The following is a 22014-nucleotide window of genomic DNA, read 5'->3' on the forward strand; positions in this document are numbered from 1 at the left end:
TAGAGTTAAAAAAAATAAAAAATAATAATTAAAAAAAAAAAAAAAAAAAAGAGAACAATAGACTTACAGTGTGTTATTTTGGTAAAACACAAAAACTTGAGCGAGGTGTGTTTCCATCACCTACCCACATGATGATCTCAGCAATGGCAGCCATGTCATTGCACCTTCCTCCTCCCAGCCCTAATAAGTGTGTTTTCCTCATCAGAGCCCTGTGTCTCCTTCCGTTCCCTGCTTCTCAGCCCCGCACAGATGGGAAGGATAAAAACTGATGTCAAGATAGCTGAATGCACCAGAATCTGCATGGAGGACTTCTTGGGGTACAAAATGCTTCTTTAAGTTCAACCTATTAACTTCCTGTGAATATCACGCTGCACTTTCCAACTCTAACAGCACACACCGCTGATGGCCGTTCATATTAAAACTATTCCTCAGGTCAACTAAAGCAGCTCATACGCAAATGAAATTCCTAAGGAACAGCTGCCAGTGAGAAGGAAATGAGGCAAGTGCTTCTGTTTCCCCACGGGGAATAGTTGGTCTTTCATTCAAACTCATGAGACAATGTCTCTTCACAGTTGAGCCTCCTCTCAACAAAAAAGGCAGAAAATGTATTTTTTCTTCCTCCTTTCCATATCCCCACTTTTATTTGTGTGACAGATGTTTAGAGAAGAATCCCTGTCTTTCTAACATGCATACCCAGTACAAGGGCCTCCAGAGAGTAGTTCTGTGTGAATCCTCAAGGAACACAACAACAACAAAAAAGTATAGATCACGATTAAAATGAACTGCAAATCAAGTTGCAATCCCAAAAAAAGAAGAATCACATCACATCTGGGACTTCCATAAAGTTCAAGTCCCACGGTTACTGCCAAAGCTTAGTCTTGCCTGCAGTAAGAAAGCACTAACCTTAACAGCTAGCAAGCTGCTATGGAATTAGGCTAGGAAAAAGCCACAGCCAAAAACCCTGATGCCTTTTTCCTCAGGATCTTTGCCTCGAGATGGATGCTCAGCTTCCCCAACTTGTTTTTAATTTACAGGGGAACACAACAAGCTGCCTCTCCTCTAACTCTCCATTCTCACAAAATTTCTAGGAACTTGGCACCTTTGAGGAATGGGGAAATCAAGCTCCTCTTAAACTTCTGGCTTGACAGACAAATGAAAACATAATGGACAAAATGTAAACCTGTCCCAGGAATACTGTAACACTGTTCTAAGAAGTCTACACAGAAGGCCTGTGAGAGCTCAAGCCAACTTTTAAGCAATGGCAGTGCCTATCTCCTCATATGTCCTATTAATCCCATGCACAGAGTGAAACCTGATTCAGCTGGAAGAGTAGAGATGCACTGACCTGGCTGTGAATTGTGACCAGGAATTATTTTTGAGTTAAAGTACTGAGGCTTTGACAAATGAAAAATGCAACTTAATCTACATTTAAAAAAAATTATATATAAAGTCTTGTTTAGTTAAAAAAAAATGAAACTAATGCAATTTATTTATGTTTGCATTAAAGAAAGGATTTAACTAACAGTGGTACCATAGAACAAATAACCTAGTAAAGAATATGAGAGAAAACACAGTAAGGGACTTCTGATCTCAGTGCAGTTGTTACTTCCACAAGAAACAACTCTACATTTCCTACAACCTGCCAGCACTCCCACAGGAAAGAAAGAAATTGAAACCCTGCAAACAAACATCTTGCTTTTTCCTCATCTTAACTCTCACAAGATCAAAGCAGCACTGTCAGCAAGCGCAACTTCCTCCATCTGAGAGCAAGTGTGTGCTCCGAAGATGTGCTCCTCTTTCCACAGAAAGCCTGAGAACCAGAGTGGAGATGCTGGTCACGCCTGTACACAAATGGTAAGACACACCAGCAGCCAGAAAACTACAGAGAAGGCAGACAACAACAAACAAAAACCTAACCAAATCTGAAAACCCTAAAAAACGAACAAAAAAGACGCAGTTCCAAGCTTGACACCTTCTTACGTAACTGCACCTCAAAACGTCTGTGTCCTCCTGAACAGCCACTGTTCTCAGGGTTAGAGAATGCCATTTTCTGATGAGATGGATGATGTGGGCAGAGTCTACACCTCTATATCCTGTTCAGTGCCTCCTTCTTTCTGAGCTCAGTGTGATCCAGTTCCCACTCCCAGGTCAGTGGCACACCAGCCAGGAAGCAGTCCAAAACACTGTTTTTCTGAGCAGCCTTGGCTCACCCAAGTCTTAATTATCCTAATGGAGCAAGAAAGAACAACCTGCACCTGAGTAAGAACAACCTGCCTTCTGAAGGCAACAACAGCAGAAATGCCCGCCTGGGCCAGGTGTACACAGTCCATTCAGCCTGGTATTCAGCCTGCAACAGCAGCAGAAAAGAAGGCTATTTCGAGAGAGCACGTGAGCCTTTTCTGCAGCCTCTCCACTGGCATCCACAACTGTTTCAGCAGGAATGCAGAGGGTACCTCCCTTCTGAGTGCCTTTAGTCTCCATTTATGGCCCTGCTGTTGAGGCATGCATGCAAGGCCTCTCGGAACCTGCCGATACTCCCTGTGTCTGCACCTCCTGCAGAAGCGAGTTCTGGAAATACACAAATGCAGTGTGAAGGACTGTCATCTGCTTCCAAGTGATTACTGTTGAGACAGAAGGAAGCTTCTGTTAGGCGTAACGGGTGCCCCCTTAATCCTAATAACTGCAAGACCTTGTGAACCTGAATTTCATATCTGCTTACCCATCACTCTCATGATATTTTTACAACATAATCGCATGCCTCCACAAAATGAGGTGCCCTGGACTCTTCAGCTTTTCCTCCTAACTCACCTGCTCCAACCTCTCCATTATTTTAGAGAAGAACAAATAGCTCCAGTGTGCCCTGAGATATGGTGAGCTGGGATGTATGCAGAATGCACAACAGGTGCATCAAAATGCAGGTGATCGTTAGTAACTTCACCGCTGTGAAAAACCCTTAAGAAAGTTACAGCATGGTTTCTCTGCCAGGGTTCTTTCACTGCGGTCAAAGAAAGCCACGGTTTATCATTTTGGCATGATTTTACAAGGTACACACATTCCAGCCAATAGGTGCTTCTTAGCTGCAGTCTATTTTCAGTTTTTCCCAGAGTACCACCACACAATGGTGGCTGGCATGCTAACGAAAGGGTACCAAAAAGCATTATCTTTCTTGCCCAACGTCTCTGATGTAAACACTCTATGTTTATAAGGTGAATAGTTTTAAGCAGCAGAGAATGAAAACATGGGCTTTAACTAACTTCCCTTTATTCATTCTAACAAATTATTTTCCGTTAAACAGGAGCCATATAAAAGCAGGTCACGTTCAGGCATTGTGAAAGGAAGGTTAGAAAAATAAATCTATTTGTTGGTAACATTAACACTGCTGAAGTTTCAGCTAAGTTTATCATGACCTCACCTCTGAAAATCCCTAGTAACAAAGCCTGTCATACCCTATAAGGCCATACTTTAACTACTGGCACACAACCCAGTTTTTAAAAGGCGGTCATTTGCGTAGACTGAAAACCAACCGTATGAAGAATAGTCTCTGAGGCCTGGCATTAGTCTGTCCAGCAAGAATCAGCAGATCTAATGCAGATTCCTACTCTGGTTTTTTTCATATTATGACTTATTTTAAAAGCAATACATTACACAAGTTAAGTAACATTTCACAGCTGTGTCAATTTGCTCATTACAGCTAGTAAAATGAGATGCAAGAAACAACGCAAACAATAAATAACCTCTCTCCTTCAGGTCTCCTCTACAGAAAGTGCATGAGCTTTAATTGCTGGCTATTTAAGGAGATAAGGGGTTTAATCAAGTATAAAGGGACAGCCAGCATCTTTGAGACCTGCACAACAAAATCTAGCTTTCAACAGACAGCTGGAAAGCTCATACAAGATATAGAAATCTAATCTAATCTAGAAATCTAATTAGTATATCTTGAAAAGAAGGTGAAGTACTGTCTGAAAACCAAACTATTCATCCAGCTAGCAAATCAGACAATTAAGTAACATTAGGACCTGGGGTCATTATACCATAGTATTTGCATGCAAACCTGAATTGCAAGAATCCAGCAGGCTCCATCTACCAGGATGCAGGAAGAGGCTGCTTGCAATGACAACCCCGCAGTCTTCAAATGCATATACACACCATGTATCAGAACTGGCACTGGAAAGCTACTTGGGGAAGCTCTGTGGGGGAAGAGCCAGCCATGTGCCAGGCAGAGCAGTGCTGCTTTTGCCCCCTGGCTATTGTCAGGCCTCTCTGCACCTCAATGATGCAGGTTCAGTTGGTAGCCTCATCTGGGGCTGGGTGCCAGGCTGGGCTTCTGTGCCATTTTATCTTCAGAGCAAGGTTCCCCTCCCAGGTCCGGTTGGGTAGTTCACAGACTGGCTCATCAAACCCTTTTTTAAGCCATCTGATGAAATTTGCTTGTGTCAAGCAGGCAGCAGCTTCATACCGAAGCCCAGCTTCAGGGCTCATGCTGTGGCAAATCTGAACATGGCCACAGTCCCACCAAGACAGTCCATTTTGTTTGGATTTGATCTATTTGAAAAACAGAACTAAACAAAACGAAACACCAAGCCCTTAAAAGCTACCCAGCAGTAAAGCTGACTGAGGAAGCATGACGTAATACATTGCCTCTCCTGAAACAGCACAACCCTGACAGGCAGCTTTCCCCATCAGACCCTGCAATGAACACAGACAGCACTGCTCAAACAGATGCAGTTTTTCAAGCAAACACTGCCGTGGGGGTGAGTTCCTTGTTGAGGAACACACTGTTCCCTAAATAGAGGAAGTACTGGATCTCTCTCGGTTCATCTGGCACTGACCTCATATCTGAAACTCTTCCGAAGGGAAGTCCTCCCCTACGACAAGGGCTTCTCAAGAAATCCCACAAAACTGAAGAAGCACAACTATCTATTTCTCAAATAAAATCTGCATCCTGAAGGCCTCAAAGTCCCATCATAATTTGGAGAGAAAGCTGTAAGCAATCTCTGGTATCTTTATTGAAGCATACATTCTCTAAGCCACCAAAGAGCTGAAGTACCTTCTTAGTATGTTGAATGTGATCATGACAAAGCCTTCATATGTATTTACTGCCAACTTACATAACTGCTGCTTTATATACATACATCAGATGGTAAGAGCTAAACCTAACCCCGCATACAACAAAGTTTTCAGTGACAACAGCTCTTTTTCAGCAGAAAATGAAATAGAACATGGGAAATATTCTTACACTAACACTATCTCTTGCTGTGCTTTGTATGAGTAACTCCACACAACTTTCATTGAAAGGCTCAGGAGTCACCTTCAAAGAAGCTCCCAGTCTCTTCAAAGAGGATCCAAATTCTGTATTTCACAAAAAGCAAACAAAAGGAGACGCCCCGGCAGACTAACCTGCATGAATGCTTTTTCTCCTTTTACACTCCAGAAAATTTAGATCATCTGGCACACTTCATTAACAGCTAATAGTATGAACCCTCCTGTGCTACCTCAATATTAGCATGTTTTATTAAAAACAGGGTAGTAGTCAAAAGACATATCCCAGCACAGTCGTTAGTACAGCTGACAAGAAGGTAAAGGCAGCAGGAGAGGGTTTCTGGACCCCACTATTCAGCCCCTCACCACACTGGCACATCCCAGTGACCTCACACTCACTTAGGTAAGCTGTACCTCAGATCACTGTACTCTGAGGAAACAGAGCAATTTATGCATCTTTATGCCATGAATAAACTCATCAGTATGGTAATGATAACCTACTTTCTGAGGGCTTTCAATCCCTTGTTTTTCTACTGTCTGTTCAATCAAACTGTTTCCTTAGTTTTGTGGGGTTTCTTGAGGAGCATGTGGTAGGGAAGGGCTTCTTCCATTCAGAAAAGATGAACTAAGAGAGATCCTTACCCATTCAGGGAACTGAATCACAAATCCAGCTGTACACTTGAACAGCCTCCCCAATACCTCCGTTTTGAGCAGAGGAAGACTGACAAAAGGACAAGTTCCTTCACAGCTCTTACATTCTTTAAGGAGAAAGACAATAATCTCTACTGGCATTACAAAAAAAAAAAAAAAGGAAATCTACCACAACCTCATCTAACTCAACTCTTTTTGCAAAAATACACTTGCTGAATAGTAGGTGGCTGTCTACTTTCAGTATGAGTTTGTTTCTCCCCAGCACTTACACATGCATTTCTCCCAAGTAAGAGCTCAAGCCAACTGAGTGCCTCAAGTTCCAAAGCATCCTATTGCAACAAACACTCCTGAGCACATTCTCAGCTGAACCACCACCATGCTAGACTGGTACAAAGTACCACAGCTCACGTTGCTTCCTGGTCTGCCATGAGCATGCTGCTCCTCCTTGGCAGCTCACAAGTCATATCTCAGGCAGACAAGTGAGTCACTGCAAAATACGAGGGCAATTGCCACCATCAGCCTTCATTTCATTTTTAATGCCATCAATAAAAGAGCGGGGCGACAGCAATGCCCTGTGGAATGCTGGTAGGGCATCACGGAGGAGAACAGAACAGGTCACAATGGGTAGACTTCTGTGGGCAGTGTGAACAGAAGACATTACACTGTGCTTACAGAGTACCCCAGTGAAAGAGCTTGATGAACCCAGCTCTTCTGAGAAAGGGTCAGGAGAACAGCCCTAAGCCTGTGCTGAAGAAAACGGCTTGCTGGCTCACAACTTGATTGCATGGCCCGTCTCCAAACACAAGCTATTTTACCATGCTGGAGAATGGCCACCAGGAAACCCGTGAAGGGGAAAAAAAACTTACAGGCTTTGTTCTTAAGCAGCAAATGGGAGAATGTGTTGATTCTACCACAAAGTTCAGAAGTTGTTCTTTTTTCCCTTCCAAACAGCTATTTCCCTGCTTTTATGGGCAGGATGTTACAGGCACAAGGAAATGCTGCTGTTACTCCACCTTTCCTTAGCCCCAACTTCTGTTTCAGGAAACGTATCATGAAGCTCATGAAGACACAGGATCTGTTAGAGCTGACACACACACTTCAGGGGGAGGGAGAAGAGAGTCTTCCAGATTTTTTTCCCCACAAAAAACTCACTTACTTAACATTAAAGAGAATGGGGAGAATGAGGACCCATCACAGCCTCCAAACACCCTCGACCAGCACACATGGAAAAGTGTGGGTCATTTTGCAGACAAGCATGGGATAAGCAGAGTGCAACTGAATCAAAGCTCGTTTAAATAAGCAACAAATTCCACAAGGCAAAACCGCAACTGAATTGCTTTTTTACTAAGACTTTGAGATACTGTTTTTAATATTTCCTGTGCTTTAACAGAAAAATATTGTCCTAACCTAAGAATCCTGACACTTGTGTTTTTAGGGGGCAAAATAAAGCAAGTAAAGTGACACAAGTTCCATTTTATCAGTAGAGCAAAATTTAAGTATCATAACAAAAAATGACTCAATTGTAAAGAAACACAGCATTTCCCTATAAACTTGTTACGTTACTAAATAATACACAAAGCAACCTCACAATTGCATCAATCAATACACCAAGGAAAATGTAGTCAAGGGGAACTTCCAACTTGAAGAGTTGGAAGAAAATGAGAGCATACCTCTAACTCCTGAAAAACACAAAAGCATCAGTCCTGTAAAGAGACCAGTCAGTTTGTGCTGACCCTTCTACTGAGAATATATAAAACAAGCCCAGCAACAAAGCCCCTCTAACCACAGACCTGTCATGTGGAAGGGAACTCAGCCTTAAACAACTGAAACAAACCTGTAACCATCTCATTTTCTTCTATTCCCAGCTTGCACAATTTGACCAAAAGACTGAAATTCAGTCAAGCTTTTACAAACAGGTATTTTGTGTAACTTAGTTACAGAAGCTCTTCAAATTATCAGAGCTTGTAGGTTCATGTAAAACACTTCTGTAATGCCAAATTGCACAGGGCAGTGGAGGAGCACTGCCATTTCCTGTCCAGTTTCTTGTCCAGGCAATACTGTATTAATAAGGCACAACACTGGGAGCAGACCTGCAAGCTGGAGACAGTTGAACATCACAAAGTATTCAGGGGTGAGTTTTTTCTTCTCAGATTTATTGGTGTTGTTTTAGAGCTCATTTAGCATCCAAACAACAATTTCCTTTTCAGTGAGCTGTATTAAGAACACCAAAAGTTGCAATAGTGGCTTGTAATACTAAGTTAATACTAAGTATCATGTTAATACTAAGTATCATGTTTGCATATAAATTACAAGGCATCCATTGGTTCCGGGAAAGTTCTCTCAAGAGAACTGAACCTGGTCCTTTAGTACCAGGACCACCAATTAGTAAGCCCTAATTAAATGAGTAGAGTTATTCATGCAATCATACTTTATCAGGATTATTTGTTAGTGATTCCTAATGAAATAAGCACAGTCACTTACACAAGGCTCTGTAAACGTACCAAGGTGACACACAGAGAAGCAGATGTGCACACAAGAAAGGCATGTGTTATTTTTTAAATAAAAAAAATAACATGGCAACATCAAAGTATGGAAACACGGAGACTTAAAGGGAGTTCACTACATGCTTTTAATCAAATGTTTCTTATGATGCAAAGTGGGAAGAAGCCAGCTGCGGCTGGCTATAGTATTATAAAATCAGCATTTCAGAAAAAGAGCAGGGGTAATATAAACAAGCAAACTACAAAGGATGCAAGTGATGCTAAGAAAAGATAATGCTGTGGGGAGTACAACTTGCAATGCCACCACACCTTCTAGTTTTGCTTCAGCAAGTCACATTTTGTATGCAATTTCTCAACCCAGTTCTTCTTACTAATGTACATTATTGGAAAATTAACAAGAGCCCCAGACATATTACAGGCTTCACTAGACTAGGAAATACCACACTTCTAGTAAGCCAGAAGAAGCTTACTCTTAAGCTAAGGAAAGAGGCTGATCAAAACCAACACTGTCCTGATGAAGACAGTGATACAAGGAAACTCATAGTCCCAAGCACAGCCACAGAATTTTACTGGAAATGAAGCACATCTGCTCCCAGTCACCCTCCCACAGACTCACAGCGTCACAGGCAACAGCGATAGTGCCCAGCAGAACCTGGCAGCTTCCTAAAGCACACACTGTGCCCAAAGCCATGCAGGATGAGCCTGGGCAGATGCTCACCTTTTCCAACAGTTAACCCTGCAGAGTGCCAGCCACAAGGCTGCACTCCTTTTCTGCTCAGGACCACTCAGGCATCCACCACTGATGGCTCTCTGCCTTCCCTGCCGAGGCAGGATGCCCAAATTCCATCTGATTTAAAGCACTCTAAGTGGAACTGGTGGTGTGCTCTGTGGCTCTTCCCTGCCCGAGCACCAGCCCCCTGCAGTACCTCGGTCAGGACCCGCTGCCACCAAAAGCATTCCTGTGTATCAGGATTCCCCACAACCTGCACTCCTATCCTTCTGCAACTTCCATGCAAGCTACTGCCTGTTAAGCAAAGAATTTGTCAGCACAACTGGAGATTCCTGGGAATATCAGCTGTAAACTGAAGGCTTAGCAGGCTCTTTCTAAAGCATTACAAATGACAGAGAAGCATTATATCTGCACCCATCATCTCAGCATTCTTGTGTTTCAGTTTAGAGTAAGAGCTATACATCTACTAAGAGAACGTTTCGAAATACCAAACGATTAGGAATGCTGGCAACAGGCACTAAATCTTCACATCAGCTTTTCTAACATTATCAGATATTCCAGATCTGACTGCTTCGGTTCAGAAAAAGTCCTCCTTCAGGAAAAGCTATTGCTGCCTTCCACCACAACAGCTGTCTGCAAAACGCGTTGTCTGACCACGTCTAATGCCTCACTGCTATTTGTGTCTTGATTCAAGCAGTCTAAATCACTGTGTGCTCCTTATAGCCCAGCAGCACAAAAATCACTGAATAAATCCAGTGCAGGATGAGGAAAAACATAAGAGGAACTGAGTGAGCAGAACCATCCTCATTTAGGTTTATAAGCAGCAGAACACAGCTCCCCCCACACCCATACAGACTTAGAAACTCCAGCGTGCTTATTAGAAATAGGAGCCATCACAATGCTGCCACCTGGCCCCTCCAGAGGCCTCTAATTTACTTTCTCTGCAGCTGGATAATTTCACTCCTGCACTCAAATCGGGAATGAAGAGCATTACAAATTTTGCCATGAACACACATGTAGTTTTAAGGAGAAATGTAGAAATGTTTAATCCAGCAGTCTTTAATTACATGCTTGGAGAGAGAAGCATTGAGTAAGCTATCAGCCTCTCCATAGACTTGAACAAGACCACTCAGAGAAATAAATGTGTATGTGTGTATGTAGGGCTATGGAAAGCTATTATCAGCAGTTTCAGCTCCCATTCACGTGTCGAGTTTGCAATGACTTGAAAACATCATTTAAAAAACACAAACCACTGTTTGAATGAATGAAGCTGTGTGCACAAATATGCAACAACTGAACTGCAGCACCCATTTTTTAGTAGACTTTAACTTCGATCATCAGTGTTGATCATAGGTTCACAGTACTACATAGAAAGAAGATATTTTCTCAATCTGCAGCCACAACTGCAGTAGAGGGAGAATGTGCAGGAAAAGGCTATTTTGTCCACAGCAGAAATTTGGTTGTGTGTCTCTGGAGCAGCTGAGCAGCTACAGCATCTGGAAGGACAACAGGGAACCAGAACGGAAAAGCAATGCAGGAACAGGAATTCAAGGCTATATGCTGAAGGAAATCATACAGCAATGTTTCATAAACGATGCTTAATTCAAAGACCACCTTTAAATTATTGTTTAAATAAGTAAATGCACAGATTTTACTGCTTTACTTGTCTTCTTCAACAGTCTAACAAAGGCTAAGAAAAGATCATTTACTTAAGTATCGAAAAAAAAAGTATTACTTTGCCTTGCACTCCACACAATACTGCTTTCCTCATGCACTTGCAAACAGGAACAAGTGCTGCGCTATGGCAGCATTTTCATTAAGTAACTGTGACTGAGAGGTTGGGAAATACCCCAGCCTGCAAGGTCCCTGACTGCAAAGCTGGCAGCAGTCCAACAAAGGAGGCAGGAACCTCTGGGATAAATACTGTTCAGCAGAAACCGATTCCAACCCTGCCCTGAAATGGAGTTTTAAGCACAAAAGTAATCACAGATGATCACTAATGGCAGGTTCTCTCCTTTTAGGGAAGCTGCTTTGAGAGCAGTGAGGATTTGCTGGATCTCACAGCAGGATCTGTGTGCTGCCAGCTACGTGAGGTCTGTCAAATCCTAGACCTAACCAGATCACAAGTAGAAAACTTCTCTTACAAACAGGGGAACAAAAGGGGGAGCACACAGAGCTGCATCAGAACACCCCAACTGTTTCATTCCTATTCCAGTCAATACAGTGAGACAAGAGGAGACATCTCCCATCTGTCAACCCCATATTTGTCAAACCATGCACCCAAGATACTGCAACTCTTGAAGTGGCAACCTGAGGTATGGCAGAAAACCCATCCCATAGTACCCAAAATTGCAGCAGGTGGTACCTCTGGTCTAGACAATGAATCCCACCCCACAGGCTGACTTGGTGTTGAGCTGAATTTCTCCAAGCTCTGTTGCAAGCACTGCTGCCAAGGTATCTGCACTCACACCATACCTTCACGGACAAGTTCTGGTCCTGAGCTGAATCCCAGTGATGCTGCTAGCAAGAGGCAGAATCAGAAAACAAAAAAAGATGGGGTGCTTTTATGTGCAACATAGTTAATTTGAGGAATCCTGTGCCACAGCACACTGCGGATGTTACAAGTTTACACGAGTTCAGAAACAATTAAGATAATTCACGGAAGATCACCTACGCTGCAAATCTCCAGAGGCTGGGGAAACACTGGCAAAACACCACAGTGTATATGCCCCATCCTACTCCTCCCTTGGCACCGACTGTAAGCAACTGCCAGACAGGATACCAGTGTAAACAGCCCTCAGTTTTGAGCTCCCAAAGTATCATGTATCGTAACCCAAGATATAATGCCGATGCATCAGAAAGAGCAGGCCCTGAACCACGGCCAGGCTAACCAAACACAGTCTTATACAGAGCCTGGGACGTGAAGCTGGGGATCACACACTCAACTGTAACGCAGAACGGGCCTCCTACTGCCTGAAACATGAGCAGTAGTGCACTTGTAGATGGGAAGATTCTGTTAATATGTTATTACTGGAAGGCACGTTCACAAACATCTGTGAAACACTATTGGAAAAAAAAGTTCATACTGAAGTGATTAATTTTTCTTTTAAAGCGAGCTTTGAGTACTTTGCAGGAAATTTATGGCCATATGACACATATTCCACAATCACAAAAAGGGGAAAGACTCATCAAGATTAGCACCATACGTTCTGTGTACTGGATGAGGAAAACAGTCTGTGGGAGGGATGCTGGCAAACAATACGGTAAATAAGAGACGTATCCTAACTGAAAGACTGGAGAAATAACTCTGGCTCTTCCAAGTAGTAACAACTTAGCTCTCCAGTGCTTTCAGAAATAAACACACTTTAATGCGTTAATTCATACTAAGGTTTATTTTAGTACCTAGAACATCCAATCCAGAACAAGAGTACCACTGAGCTAGGATTTGTCAACAAACAATGAAGACTACAAGGAAGCTGCACACTCAAGGACAAAAAGACGTTTGCAGATGAGAACAGTCATGCTCCACTTTACATGACAAAGCCCTGGCATATGCGTACTTCATATCCCACCAAAAATTCCTCTGAACAACTTTTTAAAAAAGATTTATCAAAAACTGAAAGACATGGGAGCTTCACCTTGAATGAAAAACTAACAAGAACAGAAGAAACATTGCAAACAGTGACCATATTTTCTCACTGCACCCATAGCCTCTTATTAAAATAGCCTGCAGTAGACATAACTGTTTTAAACCATTTATTTCAAGAGCGCCTCTCTTGGGAGAAGGAGTTTATTTAGCTTTTCCTCACAAATTCCCTTAGTATATTTTCCTGCTTTACCACAGAACTCTTAGTTATTACTTATACTACTGTTTATGATGAGACACTGTTACAGCAATTTGTTCCTTACCTTTATTGATGCATTCCTCTCTCAGTGTTGCATTCATACATCTCCCAGCCAGTAGACATGATGGGAGCTACCTCAAACTTATAGACTCAACACTCATCCCTCTCCCGTTCAAGTTTCATTGTCAACTTTGCTGAAGTCATAGTGTTTAACTACTAAGAGCCTCTTGGCTGGTTTCAGAGCTCTATATGAAGGCAGCAGAACAAGTTCTCTCATGCCCTGTCTGAGGACAGCGAGGTAATCCCACCATTTACTGAAGACATTTTAGAAAACAACTGTTCAGGGATCTCAGTTTAAGGGAAAAAAAAGAAAAACAAAACTAAATGACTGTCTCAAGGAAAATGTGGCACTCCAAATAATGTGACAAGCTCCATGGCAGCCAACTCTTGTTTCAACCCAAGAGGCAGATACGAAACTATTACAGCTGGCTTTCATTTTGACAGGTCAAGAGGGATCTGCAAATCCTACACATTTATGGAATGAATCTATCTGGTCAGGATAAAATGAAAAGCAAGAATTACCACCTCTGTTCACAACCTTCAAGGAGAAGAAATCTGTACTTCCTAAGATCTGATATTCAACTCAATTGAAATTGAAACACAGAGCGGAACAAGGAGAAATGTAGGAAGTAAAGCCTACATCGTACATGACCTTATCTAAGTAAGGATACCATGTAAGGAGCAACCTAAAAGAAAAATGGGTTGAACTGCCAGCCATCTTGCAGCCAACTGCTGCAAGAGATTAAAACAACAACAAAAAACCTAAAACCCACCACTTAAAAGTATGATAAAAGTATGAGAAGATAAGGTATCTGGTCAAAAGTTCAGGACTACATTCAAGTTTCATGGGGTAATCAGATACTGTGTGGAACCCAACAGCACAGGATACCCTTCCTGAGCAAATGAAAAATGATCAGCTGGAAACTAACAGGGAAGCTTCTGTGTTCCTGGGTACTGGGAGGACCAAACCTTGGCTTGGGAGGTAATCCTCAGTCAATTCTTCAAATATATAGCCTGCAGCTAATCTGCACAGCTAATCCCCTTCTTGCAAGATGGATCTTCTCGTAACAGAAGTGAATGCTGATGAGAGAAGAGAACGGAGATCCTACAGTATACATTGCACACGTTAAAAATACATACAGACTCTGCAAAAGCCCACACGCACACTTGCCATTTACCACATGTTCCCTAGCCTGGGTAATAAAGCAGAGCAGTACTGGTAGAGGCAAGAGCTCCATCTGGCACCCCTGAAAAAGAAAAGTGAAACTCAAAGCTGCAGAACAACAACACAAAGTCAACCTCCCTTAGTTCATTTTTGTATTTTTTCCAGAAATTTGCATTGATGAGAAAGCTGGATGGATGGAGAAAGGAAACGTTTGGGTTTTTTTGAAAGTACTGTCAGGAAAAAAAATCCACCTAAAAGAATCTCACCACCATCTGTTGCAATTTATAGCAAAGATATATTTTAAACCATGCAATCCCCCGAGACATGTTCCTACTGACCCCTCTCGTATGATTCAGAGAATTCTGCCTTGAGTAGCACAAATATAGAACCACATCCCAGGGAATTAGATAAGTGGAAGAAACATCTTCCTGTATCTTCTGGAATCAGTGACAATTTCTCAGCATTTTGCAAGTTCTGCTACTGCCCTGATTTTGTTACTTTCCTACAATCCCTGGGCTGAGGAATGCATGGGGAGATGATAGAACATTAACTTTTCTCAAACGCCATTAGTATCTGCACAATGCTGCCCCAAGGAGCTGCCAGAAGGTCAGAAAGGCAATGCGTCCCACCTGCACTAAGCGTAAACCCAAACACCACCCAGATGATGGTAGCTAAAGAGACTAACAGGGAATTTCCACACCTTTCCTCCTCCTGAAGGCTTCTAGGTAGGAGGCTTCTGCCACATTTTGCTTTACCAGTAGAGCTGTGAAGATGCTTTATGGCCACCCATGGAGCTTACCAGCTACCTCCTTGGAGCAGAACTAGGGAAGTACAAATGCAGGTGGCTCAATTTATGATGTAGTTGCACCAATACGGTACAGGAGTGGAGGCTCCTGCAAGTTTATCTGGTTGCAGAAAACAGTAGCCTATTAAGGTAGAACTTCTGAAAGACAGACTCCATGCATGCAAATTGGCTGGTTGTCCCAGAATACCAAAGCGTTAGAAACAAAGTGCAGATGATTGCCTGACCCACCTCAACAGGGACTGAGAGAAAAACAACGGCATTTAGAGGAAGGCAGCAGCTACAGGGAGCACTCAGGGCAGCTAGCACCTGCCCAGGAGGCAGGAGTGGCACAACAGCACCCAGTAGCTGTTATCTGACAAGGGGAAGGAGTGGCTGTGGGAGGTTCGGAGATCACAGATATTAGGAAAGTAGAGCAGGGAAGAGATGAAAAGGGCTGAGGGGCAGACAGGCACTCAGCCCAGGCTGAGTCACTGCTGCAGAACTGGGGAGCCTGGGTGCAAAAAGGAATTCTGCAGCTAACAGCTGCTGCACCTGAGACAAGTGTGAGTAGAAATCATCCCAGGAAGCAAAAAAAAACCAGCCAAGTGGGAATGGGAAAGAAGCACGAGGAGAAGGTATGTGCTACTGCTGTGAGAGGAAAATGAACACAGCCACTATTTGTACAGCATGGGTACCCCAATGCTGCAGGAGTTTCCAGTGCTCTTGTGAAACCCCAATGACTTGCTGTGCCAAACAGATCTGTCACCCAGGACAGCCTCTGCGCCCAGGCAGGGGAACACCTCAAAGATGCCACAGCTACTTCTGTTATGTCCCACTGCAAATGCTCAGTAGTCTGAGAAATACACATCATACTTCTCAGCTCTGGTTAAGCAGTTGCTGTAGAATGAAGGCAAAGAAACAGATACCTCTGACTTGCAGCCCTCCAACATTCAACGCAATCCCAGCAAACCTCTGCCTGTGCCTGCAGCTTACCCTGCTGCCTGGTTTAGCACAACATCCTTTGATCTCCCTCCAGCAGCTGCTGTCTGCCTGCCCCTTCCTAGGACACCCAGAGCTCAGATGTAAGCTACAGCAGCCCATAAAAACAGCACTTCAGTCCTCCTTTCTTTCAAGATAAACTCGCACTGCATAACAAGCAAAAGAGGAAATGGAAATAAAGGAGAGCTGATTGTAACGAGCTGGCAGACCAGCAGGTCAAGCAGCTCCTTCTCCTTCACTCAATAGTCTAAATAAAAAGAAAACTAGAAACCAGCGAAGCTTGGTGACCTTGGGGTACCAGCAAGAGCACTGAAGTTGGTTACTGCTAGCTAATAAAGACAGAGTGGGTCTGTCTCTCCTCACTGGTGAAAGCCAAAGAAAAAAATGAAGCACCTTTCTGTAATTAAAGTGATTTAAACTGCATGATAAGAAGGGAATCAAAGATGCACTTGAACTCGTCCAATATCCTCAAATATCTGGAGGCACTTCTACATGGCACATACTGCGCCCATGTGCATCTCAGAAAAAGCTGTCAGGTGTCACTGATGAACTTCAAATTAAAAGAGGACAAGTTAAAAGCCCGGCTGTTTCTACTGCTATGCATAAAAGAGGCTTTGAAGAAAGCACAGCAGTCAAGTCCATTTTGTTTAGAAGTACCTGCCACCATAGTTTAGCCATTTTAGGAAGTGCTTTAAAAAAAAGAGTAAGGTAAACAGAGTGCTGAACTTGAGGCTTACAGACCCTTAAATGCTTTTTCCAAGTTACCTTTTGTTCCAATACCACATTCAGCAAGGCAGAATATAAAAAGGCTTTTCTGAACTTAAAAAACATGAAGGCTGATTTTCATAGGTGTCAAGTGTTTGCAGTTGTCATCAACCTCTTCTGAAGGAGTAGGACAACAAAGGGCTGTCAGTTACACTGGAGAAAAGAAAAACCCTTTAATCCTTTCCATAGAGGACAAACCTGTAACAACAAAATGTATTTGCACAGTAAAGTCTAAAAGGACTATGAATGTAAAACTTAATTCCTAAAATCTGGCTGTTACATTGAATAACATGCTGCGCACAAAACAATGTTGGAAACCAAACCTTCATTAATTGCTGCAAGTTTAATGCTAGTGTATATTTCATGCATTTTAGAAAATATTTAAACTAGCTTTGGCAGACAAACCCAGTATGTCTACAATAGACTTCTGCATAGCGCAGATTACCTGTCAGTTCTCATTTCCTGACTACTGAGCAATGAATGCTTAGATTTCAACAATTAAGTACTGTTTCTGCCTGATTAGCTGGCACTTGCAGTGGCAAAAGTGAATATGAATACATGGAAAACACTGCACGATGCCTATGCTTTGATTTGTGCTTGTTTGCATTTTTAAAATAAGAGGCATTTCCTGCTATTTTCAGCATGTTACCAACTGTCAGTTTGATTTTGCTAAAAGAAGATTCTTCTTCAGTCTGACACTTCAACTAGCCAAGAGAGAGGATGGACAGCACTTACAAGAGCTGTCTGTAAGGTCACGAACGCTTTGACAGATCAGTTAGGTGTTAGAATACCAATTCAGACTTGCAATGGAAGTCCCTTCTGGAAAGGAAACACTCTCCATTAGATTTTTCCAGAAGAATGATAACACCTTCAGACGTGAAGCTGTGCATCTAATTTAAAACTTCTCAATAGCATATCATTCAAAATTGAATGCATCACTGAATTTTTTTGTTGCTCAAGACTTAAGAGCCACACTGTACCACTGTGCAGTGTAGCGCATCACTTTAAACTATCATTACAAAATAAATCTGTTTCTGTGGGTTTGTTTTTTCTTTTACTATTGTATGGTCAACCCTCTACTATGGGGAGCTGGGAGGGGAGAGTGGGGCAGTTTGCAAAAGAGAGCAGAAGCACAGGCAGTGGACAATCTGCTGCAGACAAACCACACAAAGTGGCTCCATGTTCTGAGACAGCTGATACCAAGCTGCTGCCAGCAAGCCCAGCTCCTCCACAGACACCAAAGCATCCTGTGATGCTGCCCCTGCAAAGAGCCATGGTGCAGGAACTGGCCCACACCTTTGCCAAACTGCACCCAAAGCACATCTCACTCCAACATAACGCACTGCCACTGGCAATCCAGAGGTTTCAAATGGACATACATCTCTCTGCTGGCAGAAGTGGCTCTGCTCCCTTATTTCTCCTAAAGGAACCATTTTACTGGTTCCTTCATCTTATGTATTTCAACCTCAACCAAAACACAAGAGAGGGGCTGAAAGAACCAGCATTACTTTGGACAGTGTGGCCATTGAGTCACATCATGCCATGCTCTTCATGGTTGGTTGTTTTATGGAGTAACCACTAAAGTCTTATCACCCAGAGCATTACGTTTTCCCAGGTGTGACAAACCCAACAACACACACCTTCAAACTTAGACAATCTCCATTTTCTTGTCATCCAGAGCTGACAGTCTCACAGGTGACCTCTGCACCTGTGCACAGCCAAACTCCTGTGGTTTTGACAACACTCTCTCACCTGTAACACTTCTGCAGTATGAAGACACATCTTTGCAACCAGAGGCAGCGAGCGTAACACGTCAGCTCTCCTACAAGCAACACCTATGGTTCTATTAGATTAGCAGCATTCAAATTTGGACTTGGAGCCTACAGTGAAGTAGTATGAAAAAAAAAAAAAAAATCTACTCGAGGTGATACGAATGACTACATGCCTTTACAATGTTACAAAAATCACTCACTTCCATACATTCCAAAACTTTCATATGCTTACCTAGAGAGGCATATACTTAATGAACTTAAATGGAATCTCACATCCCAGTCTTTGACTATTAACATTAAAAACAACTGCTGCTGGAAACAAGGGATATGCTTAATCCAGAAAGTATTTTAAAACTGCAGAACTACAAGTGTCATGCTGTGCTCCTGCATTCAGAAGTACTTCCTTTACTAATCTTTCTCACCAGACCCACTGTTTAAAATTTCCTGCTGCGCTTCATGCATTTGCCTACAATCATTTGTTTATAAGCCACTGCAGAAAAAAATGTATTGCCATAAAGAATCAGTCATCTTATGCAACTGATTGGAAGTGGCAATACAGCAACAAATCCTCATTGTGAAAGGCAGCACTGCTACAAAAAGAAGGCATGCAGAAGATACTGAAATTCAGCTGAATGACAAGCATGAATATTCTATTACTGTATTCCAAATTGCTTTCATGTTTTATGGTATTTCTACCAGTACTACAAATCCAGCCACTTTCCTCAACAGGCTCCCAGTTTACTGCTACCCTACAGAACAACTAAAAGTAAAGTAGGAATTTAACTTGCTTCCTATCATCTTGCTGCTAAGAACAAACACTTGTCATTCGCATGATCCAGCTAAGACAAGTAACCACCCTCTTACAATAACAAAGAACTCAAAAGGAATCCTGTTTTCCAAAGATGGAAGTGGCAAAAGCAGTGAAGAGGAGAAAAAAAAACCAGCATCCTTTGCTCTGACACAGAGACTATGGCTTACAGTGAAACCCTACATTGTACATCAACTGCAAAATGAAGGCTTTGGTGTTGTTTTTTTTTTTTTGTCCTTTTAAAATATAGAAGATTGCATTAAAGAGAATGACCCCTTATATATTTGCTTGTAAACAACATTTTCAATCCTGTCCCTCCTACAAAAATTGCTGAAAAGAAAAGAATGATGAAGTTTTACTCAGGTCAGATATTTGGAAAGAGACAACTCATTCTCTTTGCTTTAAAAGATTGCTGTGATTAGGATGAAGATGGATTCGAGCTTCTTCACACAGGATTTTTCAAGATTTGCTTCACCTGGAGGTAACTGCTCTGTTGAAGTCCTTCGGTCTCCGCCATTCATGGAGGAAAGGATCTGCACACAGATCATTCCCATAAGGTAATCATGGGTTGTTCCTAACACTGAGGACTGAGAACAGTCTGAGCTGCTCCAGAGAATCAGTCCTCTGGAAACAAAGCACCTCACTTCCAAAAACCATCCCTAAATCCCACTCCTTATTGGAAATCTTCTCCAATATCACATGAAAGCTCTAAAGTGCTATGAGAATCAGGGAAGAGCACTCCGGGAAGGAAAGTAAAATCATGGAATCAAAAGCCAGCTGCCTGCTTGAAAAGAAAGCCAAATCCTTTGCCGTTTATAAATTCACGGAAGATGTATTGGTCCATTTTTATCTTTGCCTTGTGATCGGAATGGTTAGTGGAAAGCAGGCATTTGTAATCCTGCCAGATTCAGCCCAGTGCCAACGCAGCCACCCCACGGGCTCCCAGCTGAAGCCGCCCCGCAGCCCTACATGGGGCCCAGTAGCACTCCAGCCCAGAGAAGTACTTTGGGGCAGAACTGGGCCAGGAAGGACATTGAGGACTAATGGGAAAGGAGAGGAAAGGGGTAACCTCTGTACTTCACGAAATACAAATATGTTTGGTAAAACATTACTGTCAAGTGCCATTCACCAGGAGCGTTCCCAGCTCTCCAGGACTGAATTCAAAGGCAGGCCGCGCTCCCTTGCTGGGCAGGAGCTGGAGTGTCTGGGGCAAGAGCTAGAAGTCTACCAAACGCCACAGGGGAGCACCTCATCGTGCTCATTCCTCCCTCAGCTGGCAGCATCACAGCACTGCTGAGGGATTCACCCCCTTCTGTCACCTGCACCAGAGGGGAGCAGAAAGACGAGGCCTAGAATGCAAGCAGGAATACAAATGGCAGATAGTACTCCTGCCATAGTCCCTGTGTGAACAGCCCAAGCCGCTGCTGGCCACAGGAACACAGGGTTATTTACTGAACCCTGAAAAACTCTCAGGTCCTGCTTTGTTCTAAAAGAGCAAGGCTGTTCTAAAAACATTTTCTGACTCAAACAATCCAAGGTCAGGGACAGCATCAGCTCCATTTAGTAATGGAAACTCCTCCCGTAGCTGCTCAAGGGCAGCAAAAAAAGCAAGAAGTCTGTGTACAAATGAACTAACAAAGCCTAGTTTACTATGGTCTCTAAGTGCTGGAAGACTTTCACGTGGATAGCTACAAAGGGGCAAGCTGGGAGTGAAGTATTTTTCCTCTGTATGAAGCTGCAGAGCTTCTCTCAGGTGGATGCCTTTATGCCTGGCATTACACCTGCTGCCACTGCCGCAATGCTTCTGGTTGGAGCACTGTCATGGTCTCTGCAAAGCCTGCTCATGGCTTTATGGAAAAACTGCAGGAACTTTGTGCGTCCCCCACCCCTTTGTGAGAACGAGCAAAGACATCCCATGTTTAAGACAGGGATGGGCTGCAGAAGTCTTGCTGCTCTAGAAAACAGAGCTAAAAACGGGCAGCCAGGAGAATTTGAAGATTCTACTGTCAACAGCAAATGAGGACAGCTTGTGTGATCCTCAGTTATCCTTCTATCCAAGCAACGATTGATTTTGAAGCAGCTGCACACCACAGCCAAAGCTCTGCCTGTCACAGTTAAAGACAGTGAAAAATTAAGTGTATTTCTGCCATCTGTGCTTACACTCAACTTGTTCCATGCACAAACAGCTTTTGGCTGGCATAAACCAAGAACCCTGCACAAACACCACGGATATATCAAACGAGTTTCTTGTCACCATAAGAAGTTAGCTTCAGAGGGTCAGAAACACCACTGATGTAACAGTTTATTGTGAAAAGCTATTGTTATATCCAGAATTGGACACAAAAGCACAAAAGTTCCACGTGCACCTCTGCAAACTTTGCAAGTATTCAAATAAAACCAGAGAACGATTTATTTTACTCAGTGAATTAATCTTCCTCCCAGAGACAAATGCAAGATAAGTCACCTTAAAATGAGCATGTTGTATCATCAAGGTAGCAGACCTTCAAATCAGAAGAAAAAAAGACACCATCAATGCTCAAGGCATAAGAACAAACAGGAACTGAAGAGCAGAACCTCCTTGAAAGGGGAGATTTAATTGCATATCCTTTGTAGCAGAGGAGAGAAAATTTGAAATGGGACACAGAGCTGCCATTGCATGGGCATTTGCTAAATAG

At 42.8% G+C, this 22014-nt stretch overlaps 1 protein-coding gene across 2 annotated transcripts in view; it reads right to left on the reverse strand.

Annotated features, from left to right (window-relative positions):
* The window catches only part of RASSF3 (Ras association domain family member 3), a 72606-nt gene that overhangs the window by 10102 nt on the left and 40490 nt on the right, over positions 1-22014 (reverse strand). The window lies entirely within an intron of this gene.

This window comes from Tympanuchus pallidicinctus, unplaced genomic scaffold (genome assembly GCF_026119805.1).
Source record: "Tympanuchus pallidicinctus isolate F22 unplaced genomic scaffold, pur_lepc_1.0 scaffold8, whole genome shotgun sequence".
Taxonomy (NCBI): domain Eukaryota; kingdom Metazoa; phylum Chordata; class Aves; order Galliformes; family Phasianidae; genus Tympanuchus; species Tympanuchus pallidicinctus.